The 17668-nt window shown below is 44.9% G+C and overlaps 1 protein-coding gene across 5 annotated transcripts in view; it reads right to left on the bottom strand.

Annotated features, from left to right (window-relative positions):
• LOC117958594 (RNA binding protein fox-1 homolog 3-like) overlaps positions 1–17668 on the bottom strand; it is a 407104-nt gene that overhangs the window by 254647 nt on the left and 134789 nt on the right. For 3 of the 5 annotated variants that reach the window (XM_034895077.1, XM_034895075.1, XM_034895076.1), the window contains one exon: positions 10414–10476. The exons of 1 other annotated variant lie outside the window; for it this stretch is intronic. The gene's annotated coding sequence lies outside the window, so the exon portion shown is untranslated. Of the gene's footprint in view, positions 1–10413; positions 10711–17668 lie in introns of those variants that run through there. One more of the 5 variants, XM_034895079.1, reaches the window with a different exon arrangement.

The raw sequence follows: 17668 nt of genomic DNA, 5'->3' as shown, positions 1-17668 counted from the left end.
AACAAAGAGTGAAAAATTTAAAGGGGTCTGAATACTTTCCGTACCCACTGTATATATATATATATATATATATAAAAATAAAAGCATCCACTTTAACACAAACTTGAACATTGGTAATACACGGGGGGAGCAAAGGTCGTAGTGGTGTAATCGATCCTGACAGCCGCCCAGCGCTCACACTGCAGCGGCCCTGAGTTGATGGGTATGTAAATGTCGAAGTAAGTATGTGCAGTGGAATGTGCAAGTCGGAGGGAATCTTGACGTACAATCAGTGCACGAGCCACTCACTGAACTGACAGCTGTCTGTGAATCCTAGTGGGGAGAAGCCTGAGCCACTGCACTTAATGAATGGGTGCTGCCATCAACTTAGAATCTCAACCAAAACACACACACATACACACACACTACTGCTACATTAGCAAAAAATCTAAAATAGAACCTAAGAAAAAGAGTTCCTTGTAGTAACTTGATCACAATTACAAACTTAAATGGGGATTCATATAAGGTAACATGCCAAAATGAGCAGGGTTATCAGCTATAAAACACTTCTGGCAACCAGCACTTACGTAATTTTTCAAAGTAACATAACAGTGACAAACAGGACAAATAATATGTGTCCATTGTAAAAGGAGGAAACTACTGGCTGCGGATGATATTTTTCTCAGAATCAGATTTGTTGCCAAAGTGAGTTTTTCAGGCTTCTGATTGGCTAACATGGTTTTAGGATTAGGGATGTATTGTCGCCTGTTCATTTGGACGGAGATATATTTATTTTTCTTCAACAGGGCTTGAGTGGCCTGAAAAAAAAAAGTTTTTGAACATACTTGGTTGTGGGTGGACTAGGCATAAGTCTCAAAATAAGCAATGGATCAGGATCTATATACTGCAGATGATACTTATAGATACAAAAAATGCCTGTATCAGACATGATCAGCAGCGCCTTATATGCAAAGACATACACTTTAATATCTACCGCTGATGTTCTTAAAGGAAAATAAATTGAAAGATAGTTTGGCATTAATCATGTTCATTGTTTGTTGTAGCATCGTTTGTGAAGATGACAATTATGTCTTTTTCATTTTGTTTAAACTGGAACTTCAGGTTGGACAGTAAAAACCAAGACAAAAGACAATTACTATACACAATTTTTATGTTGCACTAGGTATGTCTGAAATCACAAACTATAACATAAGAAACATTGCTCCCTGAACACAACACCACACATTCATCCTATTTTTCCCAAATTCAACTCTGACGTAGTGAAGTGAAACAAGAAATGTCTCCGCTCATTTAAGGTGACAAACAAAAGCAGTCCATTAGAAACAGCATGCAGAGACATAATACATTAACAAATGTAATCATGTTGAGCGGCACATGTATTTTTCATTTATCCTGCCATTGCCTCATAAGGCCACAGTCACGCAGCTGCAATCATATCACAAGACAAAATGAATTTGAAGAGCTCGCTGTGTGTATCTGCCTTCCATGCTGCCTTAACTTCTGTTCTGCCTCCTCACTGCCAGGAGAATTAAACCACAGTGTGCAGTAATGGCAAAAGTGAAAACAGTCTCCATTAAATGTGATAATGAGCTGTGTGATAAAACCATGTTTGGAAAAATTGCAATACATGTGTCGTTCAACAAGATGTATTAGTTCAGGTGGCAATTTGTTTCTGCAAGCTGTTTTTTTAATAGATTGTCAGAGCCTAGGACTTCAGGAAAGGGAAGGCAAACAAGCATTAGAACAGACAGGATGAGCTTTGAACTGGGACATAAGTGGGTTTAGATGTTTCCTGGGTAATAATGGCATTAGAAAAACAAAATGCATCATCTCATGAAGAACAGGAAGTGAGTTCTACGTCCAGAAAAAGTATCCTTCTCTGCCAAGATATGCAGTTATTGCAGTCTAATTCGTGGCTGTAATCTCTTTTAAAATAGTTCATAAAAACATAAACATAGTCCTTGTTCAGAGGGGGTGTATGTATGTTACTGTTGTCAGAGGGAGACAAGAGGGGGTATAAGTCATAAAAAGTCAAAAAAAGTCAAACAAAGAAAAAAGTCATAAGGTCTACACGCTGTGGTCCCCTTCATCTGGAACCGGAACGGCTGCAGATTAAACTTTTCCGTCGACCAAAATCTGTCACACAGCCATGTTGCTGCCATTTCTTAATTTTTTTTAAATTGCCCGATACACAGGCAGCAGTGACAGTCATCTCGGAATGTCATCTAAGTGAACAATTAACAGGGCAGCAAAAATGTGAGGTCAGATATAATTAACATATGTGCTGCTCAGCTTTAATTGCTCAAGTCTAAAGCAAGTAATTAAATCATTTAAAGTGAGCCATGCGGACAACGACTGAGTTTTTTCACATCTACAAAAGGACGTGAGGGAGTGGGGGGTATGCCTTGCTCTTCTCTCCGAGCCAGGAATCATGGCTCATGGGAAGAGATGAGATCCTTCATCTCTTCCTTTATTCTCGGGAATCACAGAAGTTCACTTGCTTAAGGTGCTCCTAATTGACGCCGTAGAGATCCGCTCATTATGATACATGCATTGGGCCGGCCTGTCAGAAGAGGTGGAAGGGAGCGCCAATAGGGGAGTGGCAGGAGCATTATCAGTCTATATTTCACAGATGTCAGAAGGGACTTGTCCCCGTTTCGTCCTCTGGGTGTCATTTATATTAAATGAAGGAATAAAAGGGATGTTTAAGGTAGAAATACAGGCCTGTTTGGACAAGGGATTATACATTGTTACAGGAAGAAAAATTGCATTTGAACCTTGGATACAAAACCCAGTCTCCAGGGCATTTCATTCATTTATTTTCCTAACAGCTGCTCATATACCGATATACACAGCATTATGTGTACATTTCTGATGAAACCTGGACAGGTTTCTGTACAAATCACTGAGGAATCGTCGCCAGCAGCGTTTATAACGTTTGGACGACAATTGCAGCAAATCTGTGGATTTATTTGCTTTTACACAACCTTTTTACACACACACACACACACACACACACACACACACACACACACACACACACACACACACACACACACACACACACACACACACACACACACACACACACACACACACACACACACACACACACAATGTTGGTGGGTAGTGGGAGCCTAACAGCTATCTCTCGTTTTAAGGTCCAACATTTTGTTGACCCATCCAACCACCCCAACTTTCTCCTTTGTTCATGACTGATAAGAATCCTATTTCTTACAACCATGAGAGGACTTTGTCACTTGAACGTATACATGTCGTATTGGGCATTTACTGAAACGTCCTTGGGAGGACAGTCTTCTTTATAAAGAAAATGCTCAGCCGAATGTCAAGTAACACCAATAGAGCTTGCGTCCCAGATGAATCAAAACACGTTTTAAAATATATTAATGTAGTTTCAATGTATTTATTAAACCATAGATGGTTTGGAACCGAGATGTCCCAAATTACAGCGTATTGATTCAAATGGGATTAGAGAACACAGATTATGAACAATTCTATCGCCCCATAGTCACCAAAGTAAATATTGGACCCATTCTTCACAAGCCAGACATCTGAAAAACATTCTGACACTTACATGGCAATGATCAGACGGACACATCAAAAAACCTACTTTGTTCGAGGCCTGTTTCTGTGTCAGGAACAAACTCTCGCAAGATCTGGCAACCCAAATAAGCTAACGTGAAGTAACGTTCAAGAAAACCCTGACAAACCTCATTTGTCTTCTAGCTGTGTAATAATCCAATGTCAGCAAAAACAATATTACACCAGTGGCACAGCATAGAATGCACTCTCTTTAGTAATAGAGAATATTTGATAAAACTAGGCACAACCACTGGTAGCTGATATTAGAACTATGTGTTTGGTCTCCAAATTACTGAGCTTCCACCACGAGGACATATATCTGCTGTGTCTCTTTCTGGCGGGAGCCCGAACTATAAAAATACACATTCCCATTCATACATTTGGGGAACTAAAAGTCTCCAATCCACCCAGCTTGGACCGTGAGGGGAGAATGGAACACCCAGGGGAGACCCACACAGGCAGGAAGAGAGTGTACAGCCTACACACGGGGAGGGAGGGCCACTGAGTCCTTCCTGAGGATTTGTTTCTGTCAAATGAAGAAAGGCGCTGGCAACTTTTGACATTATGTTCTCAGCGGACCATGGATGAGGTCAGAAGCAGTATATCAACTTTTTTTTTCTCTTTCGATGGTAAAACACTGCTACAGAGTGCTGTGTTACAGTATGTGTTCTTTTCATAATAAACCAATATGATTTCAACCTTTCTGACCCAGGGACTGAGGCCTTCCTGTGCAAATTCAAAACATTGTGTGTGTGCTCTGTTCTTGACATTTAAAACCATATGAAAAAAATGAAAATGGATCCCAATTAGAGCTGCAGGAAGCATAAGGACCTCTTGGTTCGCTTAGGAACTTGCTGGTTTAAACATTTCCCCGCACAGAATGCCTTAAAAATTGACCTTCTCAATCCGCAAGCGGCGTTAAAAGCAGCCTTGAGTGGCCTCGGATCAAGCTGTTTTCATGGTTGACTGTAAGGATAAAAATGTGAAAGTAAAAATAAGGCAAAGCAAAAGGAAACATAATTACACTGCGTATAACTGCAGAGGTAGCGCCTTGCACTTGAATGTTCCACATACTCTGAGTAAAGAAACATGACATTAACCACCGGGTATTAATGTAAATCACCGGAGTGGAAGGCGCTAATAGCCACTTTAGGACAGGTGATTATTATTGAGGTGATCATCAGAGGATTGACATTGCGTACTGAATAAAATCTAAAAATACATGGGATAATGTGAGTACATCTTATAGAGCTACTGACAAACACTGCAGCGCTTTGAAAGCAGGGTGAAACCAAAAAAGAAAGAAAACTATGCTATATTTAAACTTGAGGGTGCCGAGGCAAGGATGTCGGTTGGATCACCTGTTGAAGAGCATTCATTTCAACAGGGGAACAAAGGTCAGCATCCTTGCTGGAGCTTTGATTGGCAGGCGGGGGAGCTTGATGCCCAGAGCAGCGGCCCAGCGGAGCAGCAAACGGTGGCGTGTGGCTTGGCTGGGCCACATTTCTGACTCAATGCTGACTAACTGAGTGTGTCTGCTGACAGTGTGTCTGACTGATAGGATCACCCCGGGAGGCTCTTCCAGGGCCTTTACAAAGTGTCTCTGATAGGCCAGGCCCGTAGCACAGCCGCGAGGGCCTGACGACAAATTAAATTTAAGCCCTGCTAATGCATAGCGTAATCATAGAGTGAGGTGGTGATACATTTTTCAGCGGGGTTACCACGGGCGCAGCAGAGGAAGAGCTCGCTGTAGAATCCGAGATGGCAAAAGCGGGGTGAAGCTGCAGCAGCGGAGAGAAAAATAGCAGAGTTTGACCTTGGCTCCGCGCTGAAAAATCCCACACTAAGGAGCCAAGGACTCGTATGAAAGAACAACAATAACATGCCATTATGAGATGTAACATTTTACAACGACCTGCGTTTCCAGGGGGAAATTTGAAAGAAAAGCAATTTCACATTAAACTATCTGACACAATGCAGGTCTTTGGAGTAGAAGAGGGGGTGGAGGAGGACAGGCAGATAGCGAGGAGTGTGTGTCTGTGGGTGTGTGTGTGTGTGTGTGTGTGTGTGTGTGTGTGTGTGTGTGTGTGTGTGTGCGCGCGCGCGCGGATGCGTGTGAATGTTTGGAGGGGTGGTGATGTTCAGGAGCTTCCTAACAGCCATTGGCCAACTGGAGTGAGACACACACACATCTCCTCCGCAGAGTTAAAAGGGATGGAGTGGATGAAATTTCAAAGCCTCCCCTGCAGACACACACTCTGCTTTGCACACATCAGCACTGAGATGTTCAAATATTCGACTCCGTCGCTCCAGCCTGGTTTCATCTCCTGTACGCTAGTATCAGACATGGTTCGGCTGTGATTAATGAGAAAACCAAACCCTAAGAAAATGGCTCTACGTGCGTATGTGTGTGCCCAAGAACTCTCTTATTCCACACGTCCAAATGTCCTTTTATTCCCTCCCATGATGCTTAAAACTGTCTTCAATTAAAATATACTGTACCGTACGTCTCTCAGTCACATATTTCCAATGATTACTTGCTGCAGGCGCTACAAGAATGTGAAAGTCACTGTGAGATAAGAAGGGAAGTGGAAGACATTCACCTATTAAACTCCATTCACTTATTATGACCAACAATGCCCCCTGATTAACTGGCACATTCACATTGTTATAAGACATTTCAAAAGTGCAACACAAAGAGCAACTCTGCTGCCCTTGTACAGACAATGAGGAGCCCTCAGAGCTGCGGCATGTTCAACTCTCCCTCCTCCGGTTTATTTCCCTGACTTGACAGCCTTGATTTGACCACTGGCCTCCTTTTCTTTACGAGCATCTCTCGCGCTGAACATCTGTACAGCCAGCGCCGCAGTACTTCGTGCCATAAAACAAACGCAGCCAGTTACATCCCAACCCACTAAATCAAGTGATATTTCTGAGATCACCTTTGTTGTTGTTTTGTTTTTAGTTTGCTTTGTTTTTTTTGTAGAAGTTGGCAACATCGTTGTTGCTAAGCAGTCGTTGCTGTGGTGATGTTGCAGGTCGAGGTGCTATATAAATACTGCAAAAGTAACAAAAACGCTCAATACACAGAGAAATGCAGACAGCCCCTATTCAGACAAGCCGCCAGGACTTTTGTACGGTTGTGAAGTCATAAATATACTATATATATATATAGGTAGAAAGTGGCGTTACAGTCATTCCCCGGCTGCAATGGCGGTGCAGAGACACAAAGAGCGCAGATACAGAAAAACACGGAAACGTTGACAAATCAGAGCAGAATGGGCTTTTTCGGTGAAAGGGGCTTAGAGAGGCTGGCGCTAAAACAAGGGGTTTCTGACCGAGGGGGAATACAAGTATTTTCAAACAGACAGTATGAAAAAAAATTGTTTTTTGAACATTAAAGCTTGTAAACATGTTCTAGTGTAATACTCAAAGATATCTGCATGAACAAAAAATGAGCACGAAACGGGACCTTTAACAGCTTTTGGTAAAGCTGGGTAGTTTTCAACTAAATAGAGGCAAAATATCAAAAGAGAAATTCCCCAGATTATGGCTTTTATCTTATAACGCACAATGCCATAACTCATGATACGGATATGAGGAAATTTGCTGACACATCTTGAAGCCTTGTTCTCATTTCTCTCTGACCGGAGATCTCTATCACTGGAGGTAGTCGGGTTCACCAATCGACTGGTCTAACAGCCCCCGCCCACAGTCCTCTACTGGTATATGTACTCAGACGCACCTCCAAAATCCCTGTCACCCTCACTGAGTAATTACAGCGATTAATGCATGGACGGAGCTCGCCTCTGGCTATGGACACTCTATCAGGACGCATGCAGTAATGGATGGAGGTACATTCCTAATAGAGAATCCATAGTGTCTAAACCTAGGCGGAAGAAGTGGAAAAAACAACAACAAACAAGACTGACTTTACCCACAATCCTCGTGGGCGAGATCCCTTACCCTAGGAACAAGAGAGAACGCGGTCAGATTCTTTTGCCCTTGTCGTTGCGCTCACACTGCCCTCTAAAAATGGACAACAAAGATCATATCACGACACCAATACCAGCGCCAACAGCCTTTGCACAAATTGATTTAGCCACCCAGAACTCACTCCAATCTCAATGAGGTGGCAGGGTGCTCAGAGCATATATCACTGTCACACAAGCACCCTCTAGTGAAATGTGATTTTTATCTTTATGAGCTCCCCCCCACCCCTCCGTCCGCCCTTTCGGTACAGCGTGTACCGGGTTGTGATAAGGGATGAGAAATAAAGGGTTGGTGCATTACGCTAATACAGGTGCTCTCGACACATATGGGCGCTATCACACGGGGAGAATGACATTGTTGTGGTCCTGTGCGTTTCAAAGCGGCTGGCGAGGCAGCAGGGGGCCTGTGGTATATGGCTCATAGATCACTAATGTGTGGGTGAGAGTTGTCACCAGCCAGCGCCTTGCTGCGAAGCACAACATAGTTTATGGCACACAACTGCTAGACGTAAGCATGAATCGTGGCCCAAGCAACAATGAGGAAAAGCACACTAAAAATAGATAAGCTTTCTTTCTTTCTTTTTTTATGGTCGCTCCAGAAACAATGGCTTCTTTCGATTTTTCATGTGTTTCAAACTGTGGTGGAAAGCATAAAGGAAGCGTTGTATAATGTCTTACTGGGCCGGTAGCAAAACATGTGGATAAATACAGCTGAGAGGCCCACGCGAACCTCAAACGCACCCTCTGTAAAGGCTGGAAAGACACAACAAATGTTGCACTTTTATGTGTGTTAAATGCACTAGGACAGTCTGGGCTTTCTCGCTTTCCAACCGACAACCTCTGTTACAGTTAATTACAGCCAAGTGCAACACAGCGCTGTGTCAATTATCATGTGCTTTAGCTCTCTCCCAATGGATATTTTTACTGCCATGGTTTCACCGCTCAAGTTTCTACCTTCTTTTATTGCTATTCTGCCCAGGTCTCAAGGCTGAATTACATTCGGCAGACAGAGCTGTAAAAACAGAAGGGATTTAAGGATTCAGATTGGTGGAGGGTAACCTAATCTTCCGTAATTGAGGGAATGGTTCTCATTTAAATCAGCCTACTTTAGAACGCAAGCTCGTCGGCAGGCTGCTATCAACCCAGCCATTTTACTCGAGATTCATTGTCAAAAAGAGAGGGAGGTCGCCCGCCTTGGCTATGGACACACATATTGAACCTGATCATTAATAAAAAGCACTAGTCTTACTTTGCAGGTCGTGGAAATCAACATACACAACATGAGTGCTGCACAGAGATCCCTCATGTGCCGGTTTTTGCCGGAGCCGCCGTGCTGCTGGAGTGTTGTGAAATAACACATTCTGGGCTGCAACGTCTCAAAATGGAACTAAAATGGTAATCCTGTGCCAGACGAAGCGTTCTCGCCTCGCCAGATGCTTAGTTCTGAAATTTGCCTAATTGCCACGCTCAGATCAATCCCTTTTACTCTGCCAAAGGAATCTGCCAAAGTGTGTTGTGAGCGTTTTGTTGGCCCAATATGTTTTTTTTCCTCTTACAAAGATTGGTGTTTTCGTGACTACCGGCAAAAGCCTGAGAGAGGATTAGGTCTTGGTGACATAGACGCACAGCCGGATGCGTGTCCATCCACGCTGACCTGCATGCCCATTAGCCATGGCATTGCAGTGAGGGCACAGGGTCTATCCATCTCAGCCCGCCCACACACACACACACACACACACACACACACACACACACACACACACACACACAGTACTCCCACTCTTCATATGGCTCAGACACATGCCGTGGGCAGACTCAATGTGGCCCCTTTGATCAAAGGGCAGCGTGTGGGAATGGACATAGACTTACTGACCTACACACACACACACACACACACACACACACACACACACCCACACACACACACACACACACACACACACACACACACACACCATACTCGTTACTATGAATGCAATGGTAACATAGTAAGATGTTTAGTGCTGGCAAAACACAAACTCACAAACTGAAACTCTTTGACAATTATTAATAGACACAGATACACACATGTGAGCAAAAGTGTTATATGAATAAAGCTTGTTTGTGCAGCTGCTTCTGTCGTCATTTAAACTTAGTGCATATTATGTATGGCATAATGTGCTGAGTACTAGACAATGATTCCTCTCCCACCTGCACAGACGATACATCTCATGTCGTCATGAGGAATGACAACATGACATAAAAGTCAAAAATAATAAAAGAAGAAGATGTCAGTAAAAACAGGAGGGAAGACATTGGAGAGGTGCTTCTGTGTTTGTAAATCTAGCAAGTGACGGATGAATCAGAAGTTTAGTCAAGAGAGAAAGCCTTGGTTCAAGCTGCCCGGCTGTCTGACGAGCCACTCTATGCTCGTCGACAACATCCCCTATCATTCTCGCACAACTATCTACTCACAAAACCCAAGACCCGCCCCCTTCATCCCTTCAGCAATTCCAGCATCCTCCAAGAGAAACACCTCCGAAAGCACAACGCGTAGGTCGCAGCAGAAGCGGCAATCTCTCCCCCCCAACACCCCCCCCCCCTTGTTTCTTTCCCCCCTCCCCTGTTCCCTTATCCTCTCGCTATTTCTGTACATCCTCTCATTCCTTTTTGTTTCCACTTCTTTTTCTCCCTTCCCGCGCTGCCGCTGCATTTGGCGCGGCGGATGAAAACATAAAAGAGGCAGAGAATGAAGAGGGAAAAAAAGAAGAAAAGAAAGAAAGAGCCAAACAGACATTAGGAAGGCTGGAGAAAGCCAAATTAGCACGAGGATACTCACAGTGTTGTTGTTGAAGGAGCGCGGGGATGGGAGCGCGGCACCGGTCCCTCCTTCAGATACAACCTGCACACACAAGATTGAAGAGGAAAAAAAAGAAAACTAGGCTGTGAGAGCGGCAAAGAGGGGAGAGGAGGAGGAGGAGAAGGAGGAGGAGAGAAGAGCAGGACAAGGAGGAGGAGGAGAAGAAGAAGAAGGAGGAGGAGGGAGCAGAGCATCCAATGCACGCACCAACAGGAGTCCAAATAAAGAAATAAAGGATTCCTTGAGGAATGTTTGTGTGTGTGTGTGTTTGGGCAGTGATAGTGTGTTTGTGTGAATGTTGTTTTGAGAGGGGGAGGGAGATGAGGAGGTAGGTTTTCTTTGGGAAATATAACACACACACACACACACACACACACACACACACACACAACCCTGCGCGCGCGGATGCGCAATCACATTTGACAGGTCTGATCTTCGGTCCACCTACCACCTTATCGCTACCTCACTCTTCCACAACACTCTCTCTCTCTCTTTCACACACACGCACACACACACGCACGCACGCACGCTATCTCTCACTCGCTTCTTCTCTTTCTCTTGCACTCTCTGTTGCTCACGCTGATGCCAGGGATTCTACCGCTACAGGGGAGCTATTGCCCTCATTGCTGTATGTTACCAAAGGAGGGAGGGCACCATCGGATCCCCCCCTCACCACCACCACCACCCTCTTACACCTCAAATGTACAGAGAAAGAAAATGCTTCAACTGAATGACAGCAATCCCGGTGGCATTGAGGCAATTATAGAGGCTGCTGGCACTGTATTCTGCCTCTTTTTTTTTTCTTTCCTCGGCCTGCCCTCCTCTTTCTCGTTCTCTCTGTCCTCTCTCGGGCTGGTGGAGAATCTGTTTTCTCTCTCTCTTTCAGGCTTTCTCTGCTCCAGACATATGCCACTATTAATGTAGCTTCTGTCACTTAAGCTGTTTTTGGTCAGATCGCTTCAGTCCCTGCTTCCACCTCCTTGGCCCACGTAGAGTCTGCATCCTTTTCCTACCTGCCGGCGTGGTTGCGTCACCTTTTTCAGCCCCCCCCCCCAAAAAAAAGCTCCACTAAACTCTCAGCTCCACCTTACACAACCTGACAGCACCATTCAGCTGCAGGAGCTACTGAGAGGTAGAATATATTAATCCTCCTGGCCTTATCAAGTCTTGAAAGGCGAGCGCGGCATGGCACGGCTCAGGGCAAAACAACAAATGGTTAAGGAGAAACTTTAATAACTGGCTTTTCGTCTGTGTTTTTTGATGCATGCTGCTCCTGTATTTTCTTCCTTCCTTTTAAAAATCTAGCCGTACATATATCACAAAAAATGAGCTGTAAGTCGAACACCTCAGCCTCTAATCAGGTAGCCCTCCCTCCTTCCCCTCCACCCCCGCACCTTGCATCCCTGCAGCCACTACTGCACTTTATCTCCCCTCAATTAACATCTTCTGAACGAGTCTCTATTATCTTAACCACACAGAGCAGAGAGGTCCTCCGAGGAGACGCCGTGGAGGGCGGCTGAGCTGTGGACAGAGGGCTTCCAGCCCTGCTGCCGCCGCTTTAATTCGCAGGCCTAATTAAGCCCAAGTCAGACATGACAAACTGCAAGCGGAGGTGCTACAGACACAAACCGAGACAGAAGCGTCGCCTGCGCGGGTGCGTGTAGCCCGAAGGAGTCTCTTTGTGAGGATTATCTGCCAGAAAACAGGCATGTTCACGTCAACGTCATGACAGCATCATCTAAATCTCTTTTGACTGTTTGCTCGGTTTAGATCGTGTTTACTTCCAATCTTTTGTATGAGCATCGCCACAGTGTCATAGCATCCTATATCAATCACTCTCCACATGAAGGAGACCCGGGGAGAGAGAATGCTTCCTATAAGGATTCCTATAAAATATATAAGCAATAAAGGTCGGTTGACGTCACGCTTATGTATGGCTAATTTCTGTATAATGCCCCCTGTGCCCTGTTTTATCTGTTTGGTGGCCCTCACCAACTTCAATTTCACCCTATGAAGGCATCAAACCCCCCATTAAACCATCACCCTGCCCTCTTTGTCCTTGCTCCTCCGTCTGACAACAACAGCGAGAGCCGGTGTTGGGTCCCCACTGCACTCCCACCGCCGAGGTAGGCTGGCTATTTGGCTGGCCCTGCCGCCGTCTTTGGCTCAACCCAGACTATTAAGGTTATTCTATTACTGTTGGGTTAACCTGTCACGCTTGGCTGTGGCTCTCTTTATTGTCTGGCCGCTCTGGAGGGGCAGGGGATAAAACTCCATCAGCGGGACAAACGACCACTCATGCCGCCATTCATCAGACGCTTGGGGGTTCCCCCCATGGACGTTGGCCACCAACCTAATGCTGCGGGGGTAGCCTTCGCTCCTGCTTAAAAAAACGTGAGCTCCCGGGGGGCAATCTGCACACTCGAGGATGGACAGAGCAGCGTCTTTGAGCACATAAGGGTTCCCTCCTTAATCATGACTCTGGGAATAGCAGTTCCATCAGGGCTGAAGAAGCTAATGTATTGACTAAGATCAGGTAGTGCGGCAGGCGGTGTGGGGAAGTGATTAAGAAAGCAGACTAGTGATCAGTGGATGACAGGGGTCAATCCCCTGTTGGGCAATTGGGTAGTGGCCTTGGGCTAGGTACTAAGCCCCAACACACCAGCTAGACACTCAACCGTGAGAGTGGATAAAATGTCAAATTCAACTTCACCCTTTGCAAACGTTCAAAGCAAGGAGATGACAGCGAACGCTTTGGTTATTAAAAAATTCATATCGTAATGAAACAGCCGTGTTCCATCTTCACACATCCCCCTCCAGCAAACACTGTGCTCCTTTTTTCATAGGATCCATCAAGGGAGGGCCACAATTAAGTGACTAATTTGATTAGGAGATAATGTGAGTCCCACTTAATGGAAAGGACAGACTTCACAACACAGGCAGATTAGTTTGGTGGATGCCTGCTTATTAATTAAGACAGCCCTCCGTGTCCATATTAAGTCAAAAGCACAGATGCAGTTTTAATGGGTCAGAGTATGCACAAGTAAGACAAATGGAAAGCGGTGTGTGCTAAAATAACAAACAAACAGAAGCTGGTAAAGCTCCATGATGAAAACTAAACATGACCATGAAATGTTATAATTAAACTTGAAATAACTTTCTAAAAAAAAAAAAACATTGGGTATACACTTGCATCATATACCCATTCATAACGTAATAGATTGCTGGGCTTTTCGTGAAAATGTGCCATAGTTCTAGCAACAGCAAGGCATTATACCCGTTCAAATTAACTCTCTTGCTGTCATTCAGTGTTTGTTTCCAATACTACAGAAGCCCTTCAGAAGAAGAATTGCTTTTCATTTAAGATTTGATCTGCATGCTGAACCACTGCTACAACTTGTGCTCCGTCCCTTAGACAATTTGATAAACAGACAATGAATAATTTATTGATAAACTAGTTTAATGTTTGAGCAAAAAGCAAATAAATCGGGCCAATTTTCTCTTCTGCAATCCGTGATTAAGGCTGAATTCCTGCCTTGAATGAACGGTTTAAACATAAAGGATGACATGTAGACAGGGGTTTATGTGCAAACTCTGTATGAAAGTCATTTTCTCTTTGCCCTCTCATGTGATATATCATTTTTGTGAAGTCCAACAGATTCTGTTTGTAGTTCATGTCCTGCAAGCCCTAAACAGTTCCGCACCGCACACAGACAATCAGCCAGACGGATCTCCAGTGCGACATTTTCTGAGTCCCAGTAGGAAAAGGTAAAAACCACCACCCAAAAGCATGAGAGATTACTGTATTTGCAGCAGTCCTTGAGTTCATTCTCGGCGTATGGCTGGCGTGTTTGGGTGCTGTGGTGCTCTGTCATTCCGGGCACACAGCACACTCCCAAGCGCTCTATTTACGGTGGCCGAATCCCTGCTGCGTGGAGCGGGAAGGGTATAATCTCCCAGCGGTATTCTGGGTGGTGAATCTGCCGGTGTTGTCTGTGCATACCAATGGCAACCTCACCTCTGTCTTACGAGTTATGATGTATAAAGAAAGGAGAGTAACTGCAAGCCAGCCCATGATGCGGCAAGAGGCTAGGAGGGGGAATGGAGGTGTCTGGAAACCCCCAGTGGAGAAATATATTCACATCACCCCGATTAACACTACTAGTGCCAGTGTTGCCACTTTGGCGGCTGCTACTCCTACCACCTGCCTCTGTGCAGTCACACTGTGCTGGATTCAATCAAGCAGCCATGTAAAACAGCCACATCTACGAAGTGTTAATGCATGCCGCCACCTGCAGACACGTGGTTCATTACAAGGGCTACGATCATCTCGGTACACAACGACGTGACGGAATCTCCTTTGACAAGTGGAACACTTCTGTAAACAGAGATGTAGGTTAAACTGTGGTGAGACGTTTTTCTTTCTCGATTTGATGGAAGAGGAACTACTCCCCGAGAGAAAAGACACGGCTCTAAAAATCTGTTTGGAAAGAGTGCACGCCGCACATTCACATATTGCCACACACATGCGTAAAGCCCCGGAGTGAGAAAGCTAATGAGGCCACGCGAGGGGACTAGCGTCCGCAGAGCAAGGTATCAGGTGACTTCCCTCCCGGCTATATGTGCGTCTCATTTGTATGTGCGACGCAACCTCTGATTATATGATGTCTGCTGAGAGCTGGGCCAGCCCAGGGTGAGAGCCAAACCGACAAGGCTGAGATGGAAGGAAGATTCAGAGAGCCTCTGTTCTCTCACCGGGGGATCCCCCACATCATTTAGCGCCTCATGCAGATCGCTGCTAGTGGCAACACAGCCCTCTGGGCCCGGGGAATTAATGTACCAAGCAATGGCAGAAGTGATTTATTAAAATAACACACCCCGATGAGAGAGAGGAGCCAGGGTTGCTCTTTGTCAGCTTGTCCCCATATGCTGCTGAGGCAGGAAATGGAATCATATAGGTGCTGCGGCGGAGAAAGCCACAGAGGAGAGACTGAGTGAAAGTGAACAGCCGCTGCACAAATTGTGCAACAGTCCTCGCTGTCATTGCTTATTTATTTCCCCTTTTTCCATTTGAGTCAGGCCTTGTATTAAATTGATCCCTCCTGCCACGTTTTGCCTTGTTGAACAAGCGCAGAGCCCCGTTAAGTGTCCGTGAAAGGCTGGTGATTGTGTTTGCGGCGCCCCGGGTGCACGGCGGCCGTCCGCTTCCCTCTATCTCCCCCGGACAGACGGGATTAGAAGCTGGGAGAGGCGCTGAATGACCCTCTGGAGGGGACAAGAGACAGGAAGGCAGTGAGCAGCTTGATTCGGTGCGCTAACACAAACACACACTAACAAATACAAGCCTAAGCATGCTCATGCAAACACATTCTCACACAAAGCGTTTAAGGTTGAGCTTAGCTTGCCCCCAGACAGATGCGCCGCTGTCCAGAGGCTTGGCCACGTGCAGAGGTACACATGCACCTATCCATAAGCTCACACATAAGCTGCTGTACAAGCAAAGAGCTACTGTATGCAGCATCTCTCTGCTGACAATATGAGAACATCTGCTGAGCTGCTAAACATCTGCTGTTGAATTGCTCAGATCTCAGCGCTGATATTTTATTAGCTTTGTTTTTTCTCCTTTAAGCCAATAGAGAATTGGGTAAATTCCTGCCTTCCTCAGCCATGAATGGTGCTGTAGAGTGCTTACCGAGAGATACAGAACAGTGGGACACACTTTGACTCAATGAAAGGAGTTGATGTGGTTCCCTACTAGAGCTGCTGATGGTTATGCACAGTCAGACATGAAGCTGTACACAGGAGGTCTCACACTTAAAACATTTAGCTGACACACTTACCCAGAGTGGCTTTCTATACATATAAGAGTGCAGCAAATCCAAATGACTGGATTGCAAACACTTCAAGCAGCTGAAAATAAGGGGTGCAAAAAATAGAGTGGCTAGATTATAGAAAATAGGAAAAAAATGTCAGAGTGAGTAAAAAAAAGAATGTCTAGTACTAAACGGAACACAAGCTACTTGATTTTTTTGGGAGAAAAATCGGCCGCTAATGTAGCATGACTGTTGTGAGAATCTGGGATTTGAGGTGTTACTCCTTTAGGAAAAACAGATGCCTGAGAAAATAAGCATACATCTCAGATCCCTGAGAAGCTGCTGCACATCTCCCAGCCTGCTCCATCTGATCCACCCGAGCCCCCAGGGGATGTTACTGTACGGCTCCCCCCTGTCAAAGCAATGGAGCAGCACCCATTCACATAAAAGGAGTAAACTTTGAATCCATTCAGATCAGATGATTATGATGCTGGGCAGCATCCTCGGCGAGAAATGTCCATTCGACATTTACATCTCATGCACCTCATCAAACACCGGGTCTTTGTAGTCATGCGTTACATTTGAATAAAGTAAAGTTCAATTTTTTTTAAGCAGTGTGAAAATTCATCGAACCTCCTCGGCCGGTGAGACACTTGTCTATCCTAGCAAATAACTCTTGGTTACCTTATTCAAACTGAAAGTGGCAGGGCTCAAATCAAATCAAGTCAAATCAAATTGTGCTTGGGTGAAAAAGTGGGGAGTGGGGGAAGGAGAGGGAAAGAGAAAGGGCTCAAAAAACCTTCACATTTCAAGTTCTTCTCTACCCTCTAAAAGCTCAGAACAGCAATTTAGTAAATAATTCAGATGAATTTGCACAAAGGTAACTTTAAAGCAGCAATTGTTTCGTTGAAGACAAAGTCAAGTGGTGATGGAGGTAAGGAAGCTAGTGCAGAGAATACAAAGATCAGCGAGAGCTTTTCAGAGTTTTAAACATTGTAGCACTCGATATTGTGACCTTTGCATGTACTATTGGTACCACTTGATGTCTGATGTAAGAAAAGATGAAGGTGTTTATTCAAAGATCGTAATAAGAAGACTACCAAGAGGAACCTAAGTCATGCTGTAGAAACACAGAAGTGCCAATAGAAAACATGTCCTTTAATGACACGGCATCGCATTTCAAAAAAGCACTCCGTATGATGAACCGATCCAGACAGAAAAAAGGAGCGGAATGGAGACAAAGACGAGACAGACGAGGTGAGCAAAGTAACAGACACAGAGCGAGAGGCAACCTCGAGTTCGTACTGGGTACTTCTGCCTTTAGCTTGAACTGTCGTGTCAATGACAAAATACAATGACAATGGGTTACCATAGCAATGACAGTGGAGCACATAACTAAGTAGTATAAGAGATGGGAAGCA

The sequence above is a fragment of the Etheostoma cragini genome, chromosome 15 (genome assembly GCF_013103735.1).
Source record: "Etheostoma cragini isolate CJK2018 chromosome 15, CSU_Ecrag_1.0, whole genome shotgun sequence".
Taxonomy (NCBI): domain Eukaryota; kingdom Metazoa; phylum Chordata; class Actinopteri; order Perciformes; family Percidae; genus Etheostoma; species Etheostoma cragini.
Note: the sequence above shows the minus strand (reverse complement) of the source record. Positions and strands in the feature narration are given on the sequence as shown.